Source organism: Chlorocebus sabaeus, chromosome 13, assembly GCF_047675955.1.
Source record: "Chlorocebus sabaeus isolate Y175 chromosome 13, mChlSab1.0.hap1, whole genome shotgun sequence".
NCBI lineage: Eukaryota > Metazoa > Chordata > Mammalia > Primates > Cercopithecidae > Chlorocebus > Chlorocebus sabaeus.
The window spans coordinates 31,252,509-31,258,508 of NC_132916.1; positions in this window are offsets into that span (position 1 = coordinate 31,252,509).

Sequence of the window (6,000 nt, forward strand, 5' to 3'; positions counted from 1 at the left end):
TTGCTGATATTCCCCTTTCATCCTCAGCTCAACATTCTCTAACAGCAGGTGTCCCCTTCCCTTTCATAAACATGCTGCTTCTCCTATTTTAGTTGTTCAAACATTGAATGTTGCAGTGTCTTCATCCTCCTGCATCTTTGCTTCCATTTGCGGTCTTTTTTCTTTTCTTTTTGAGACAAAGTCTCGCTCTGTCACCCAGGCTGGAGTGCGGTGGCGCAATCTTGGCTCACTGCAACCTCCACCTCCTGGGTTCAACCGATTCTCCTATCTCAGCCTCCCAAGTAGCTGGGATTACAGGTGAGCACCACCAGGTCCAGCTAATTTTTGTATTTTTAGTAGAGATATGGTTTCACCATGTTGGCCAGGCTGATCTCAAACTCTTGACCTCAGGTGATCTGCCCACCTCGGCCTCCCAAAGTGCTAGGATTACAGGTGTGAGCCACCACACCCAGCCCTGCAATCATTTTTTTTTTTTTTTAGACGGCGTCTCGCTCTGTCGCCCAGGTTGGAGTGCAGTGGCGCAATCTCTGCTCACTGCAAACTCCACCTCCTGGGTTCATGCCATTCTCCTGCCTCAGCCTCCCAAGTAGCTGGGACTACAGGCGCCCACCACCACGCCCAGCTAATTTTTTGTATTTTTAGTAGAGACGGGGTTTCACCGTGTTAGTCAGGATGGTCTCGATCTCCTGACCTCATGATCCACCCACCTCAGCCTCCCAAAGTGTTGGGATTACAGACGTGAGCCACCGCACCTCACTGCAATCATTTTTTAAATAGTTCTTTTCTGTTGTCTTAGGCTTCAATTATTATTCTATCATATTTTAATTTTTTTTTTTTTTTTTTTTTGAGACAGGGTCTTGCTCTGTCACAAAGGCTAGAGTGCAGTGGCATGATCACAGCTCACTGCAGCCTCAACTCCCCAGGCACAAGCAATCCTCCCATCTGAGCCTCCCAAGTAGCTGGGACCACAGGCATGTGCCACTATGCCTGGTTAATTTTTTTTTTTTTTTTTTTTTTTTTTTTTCCTGCAGAGATAGGGTCTCCTATGTTGCCCAGGCTAGTCTTAAACTCCTGGACTCAAGTATTCCTCCCATCTCAGCTTCCTGAAATGCTGAGATTATAGGCATGAGCCAGCTCAGCCAGGCTTATTTGAATACTTCTGCAGTTGCTTCCTAACATGTCTTGCAACCTCTCATTCCTCCTTTTAAAAACATATGTTCTGGCCAGGCATGGTGGCTCCCGCCTGTAATTCTACCACTTTGGGAGGTCAAGGCAGGAAGATCGCTTGAATCCATTAGTTCAAGGCCAGCCTGGGCAACATAATGAGACCTCGACCAGACATGGTGGCTCATGCCTGTAGTCCCAGCTACTTGGGAGACTGAGATGCGAGGACTGCTTGAGCTCAGGAGATCAAGGCTGCAGTGAGCTCTGATTGTGCCACTGTACTTCAGCCCGGGGGAAAGAACAACCTGTCTCAAAACAATAACAATAAAACAAAGCAAAACAAACAAACGTAAAAACAATATATTCCGAATGAACAAGACTACCTTGTCTTTTTTTTTTTTTTTTTTTTTTGAGACGGAGTCTTGTTCTGTCGCCCAGGCTGGAGTGCAATGGCGCTATCTTGGCTTACTGCAAGCTCTGCCTCCCGGGTTCATGCCATTCTCCTGCCTCAGCCTCCCGAGTAGCTGGGACTGCAGGCGCCCGCCACCTCGCCCGGCTAGTTTTTTGTATTTTTTAGTAGAGACGGGGTTTCACTGTGTTAGCTGGATGGTCTCGATCTCCTGACCTCATGATCCGCCCATCTCGGCCTCCCAAAATGCTGGGATTACAGGCTTGAGCCACCACGCCCGGCCAATTTTGTATGTTTAATAGAGACGGGGTTGACGGGGTTTCTCCATGTTGATCAGGCTGGTCTCAAACTCCCGATCTCAGGTGATCTTCCCCTCTCAGCATCCCAAAGTGCTGGGATTACAGGCGTAAGCCACCGCATCCGGCCTAAACTCTATGTCTTATGCACTGTCTCCAGGTCTTTTCTTCAGTCTCTCGGTGACTGTGCCTTCCCAGTTTGCCCATTTGAGGGCCCAGCACAACACAAGGAAGAACACAAGCCAAGATCTTTCTTTGCTTGGATGACTCCTATGCATTTCTCAGGACCCAGATTAGTGTCATATCCTTGGAAAGCCATCCCTTACCTTCAGCCTTGGTTAGGGCCATCCTGAAGTGTCCGCCCTTGCATCCCCCAAGTCCCCAAGCTTTCCTCTGTCATTGTACATGTAACAGGGATTGCAGCTTTTTCCTCACCAGCTGAGCTCCTTAAAGAAGGGAACCACATCATGTTCATCTTCCTTTCCCCAGTGCCTAGTAAAGTCCCTAGTTAATAATAAGTACTCAGCAAATGAATTTCTACACAGGAACCACCAGAATCCAAGCACAATGAGACGAAGGCCTCCTTTTACTCTAACTCTGCCTATTCACTTTACCTTGAATTTAACATCCTAGGCTAAGAGCCATTTTACATCTCAACAGAAACAGCAATCTTAGAAAATATCTGCAAGTAACTCTTAAATTAGGATACTATTAAACCTCCTGGCTAATCTTAGAGCCCTTGGATGGTGGTTTTTTTAATTTATATAACCAGTTTCTAAAACACATCTTCACTCACTAATAAACTGAAATGTATGTGGGTCATTTTTCTGAAATTTGTGTTTGATTCTAACTGTATATGAAGACTTTGATTTGGTTGTATATGGGAATTTAATCTTTCCACTATGGTGGTAATTTTTTATTTGTCTTAGAGCCTCAGATGTGGCCATCCTGGGTACAACAGGGCATATCATTTCTGTCTCTCCTATAACCCACAGGACCAAGCAAACCTGAGCTCAGATTTCAGCTCAACCACTTCCACCACAGACTTGCCTTTCTGAGCCTCTTGTAAAATGAAAATGATCATATTTATGCTGGAGTCTGTAATAGGATGTGAACATGGAAGTCCTTTCTGTCTCCATTTCAACGGAAGCTCAAAGACCTTCAACAAAACAAGTTCTCCGGTTCCAAAGTGAGGTGCCAAGCGCCCCCTGCAGGAACTGCAGAACGAAGGCGCTTTCTCCTCACCCCAGTCCAGTGAGAGGTGCTTTTAGGGGAACACCGGGAGAGACAAACACTTATCTCTTAGAGCTTAGTGGAAGAAGAAAAGAGAATGAGAAATTTAAAGGTCAAGGCTGTGGCAGAGCAGGAAAGGGGCTGCATCATGGGCAGCCTGCCCATCCTCCAGCGTCAGCCAGAGACGCTCAGCTCTACGTTCCAGACATGGGCTCCCAGGAGAGCTGTCTGGGGTTGCATTTTGAAAGGCCCCCAACCTAAGGTGACATTCTGCCATGGGCAAGTCAGCCTTAGCAGGGGCTGAAGGCGTTCCACAGAGCAGAAAGGGGGAGTCGGGGGTGTGTGGGGGGCGTCAAAAGCAAGGCAGCAACATTGCCCCAGTCAGGGCTGTTGCCACACTGGGGGCAGAGGGAAATCTTCCTCTCTGCCCACTGAAGGTTTGCATAACATAAACTGACGAAACACAGATAAACAGGAGAAAAAGGCATACGAAATTTACTTAACGTGCATGGAAGAAACTCACAGGACTGTGATTACCCAGTAACCCGATGAGGCCCACCTGCTTATATTCTTCTCCGTGAGGAAAAAGAGACAGGGGTTGCAGGAGTAAATGATTTCCAGAGGAAATGAATGAGCCAAAGAACAATGGCTGGGGACAAAGTTCCTTTGAGGACTGGGGAAGGCGGCAGGAAGGTGAGGGGTGGACTATCACTGTGAACAAGCGTTGTCCTTTTTTTTTTTTTTTTGAGACACTCTCACCCTGTCATCCAGGCTGGAGTGCAGTGGCATGATCTCGGCTCACTGCAACTTCCACCTCCCGGGTTCACACCATTCTCCTGCCTCAGCCTCCCCAGTAGCAAGGACTACAGGTAAGCTCCACAATGCCCGGCTAATGTTTGTATTTTTAGTAAAGACAGGGTTTCACCATGTTGGCCAGGCTGGTCTCGAACTCCTGACCTCAGGTGATCCACCTGCATCAGCCTCCCAAAGTGCTGGGATTACGCGCACACGTGAACCACCGCATGGGCTGTCAATATTGTCTTATTACGCCGATAAAGTCTCCCAGGTAATCTCTCAGGGCTGCTGTCAGAAGAATAGTTAAAAGCCACACCTTGTTCGGTGCCTCACCCCTGCAATCCCAGCACTTTTGGAGGCTGAGGTGGGAGGATCACCTGAGGTCAGGAGTTTGAGACCAGCCTGGCCAACATGGGGAAACCCCATCTCTACTAAAAATACAAAAATTAGCCAGTGTGGAGGCAGGCGCCTGTAATCCCAGCTACTGGGGAGGCTGAGGCAGGATAGTCGCTTGAACCCAGGAGGAGGAGGTTGCAGTACGCCAGGATCAAGCCACTTCACTCCAACCCAGGTGACAGAGGGAGACTCCATCCCAAAAAAAAAGAAGAATAGTTGAAGGCTGAGTACAGTGGCTCACACCTTTAACCCAGCACTTTGGGAGGCTGAGGTAGGAGGGCCCTTTCAGCCCAGTAGTTCAAGACCAACCTGGGCAACATGGCAAAACCCTGTGTCTACACACACACACACACACACACACACACACACACACAAACACAGAAGCCAGGCACACAGCTGTAGTCCCAGCTACTCTGGAGGCTGAGGTGGTAGAGGCTGAGGTAGGAGGATTGCTTGACCCTGGGAAGTAGAGGCTGCAGTGAGCTGTAATCTCACTACTGCACTCCAGACTGGGTGACAGAGTGAGCTACTGTCTCAAAAGAAAATTTTTTGACTGGGCACGGTGGCTCACACCTGTAATCCCAGCACTTTGAGAGGCCAAGGCTGGTGGATCACAAGGTCAGGAGTTTGAGACCAGCCTGGCCAAGATGGTGAAACCCCGTCTCTACTAAAAATACAAAAATGAGCCAGGCACGTGTAATCCCAGCTACTCGGGAGGCTGAGGCAGGAGAATCGCTTCAACCCAGGAGGCAGAGGTTGCAGTGAGCTGAGATTGTGCCACTGCATACTCTAGCCTGGGCAACAGAGCAAGTCTCCATCTCAAAAAAAAGAAAAAATTAGTAATAATTTAAAATTTGCATAATAAAATAAAAATAGATGAAAAGTCTATCTGGGTGACTCCCAGTCTCTTCTCTTCTCTTCTTTGGTGGTTTATCATTCCTGGTTATCTGATGAGATTCCTAGGGAGAGGTGTCTTAAGACAACTGCATTTATTTTGGAAAGAAGCTTTGTTAGTCAGATAAGGAAATTCCAGAGAGAGTTCCTGGGAAAGAAAGAGGATCAAAGAGACAGAAAGGCTGGGAAAAGTCAGAGGGACTTTGATTCTGAGGCTTCTCTCTGAGGCCTTTCAATTTTAAGAAGTAAACCCCACGAGTTTGAAAGAGTTGGCTTAATCTTCTCAGTGTACATAATCAAATACGTACATAATTATATATGTACATAATCATATAAATTCAGTGTACATAAGCGTATACATTTATGAAAGTTGTTGTCCCCTACTGTTTCCCACTTGCATTCATTGTGCCTCAGTGCAGCCCTTAGACAACTGTCTGTCCCATCACACACCAAGACCTGCATGGACATTTCTGGCCCTGCTGAAATGGAATAAAGAAACTCCTGGCCAGGCGCAGTGCCTCACGCCTGTAATCCCAGCACTTTGGACGCCTGTAATCCCAGCACTTTGGACGCCTGTAATCCCAGCACTTTGGGAGGCTGAGGCAGGCAGATTATAAAGTCAAGAAATCAAGACCATTCTAGCCAACATGGTGAAATCCCGTCTGTACTAAAAATACAAAAATTAGCTGGGTGTGGTGGCACACACCTGTAGTCCCATCTACCCAGGAGGCTGAGGCAGGGGAATCACTTGAACCGGGAGGTGGAGGTTGCAATGAGCTGAGATCTTGTCACTGCACTCCAGCCTGGTGACAG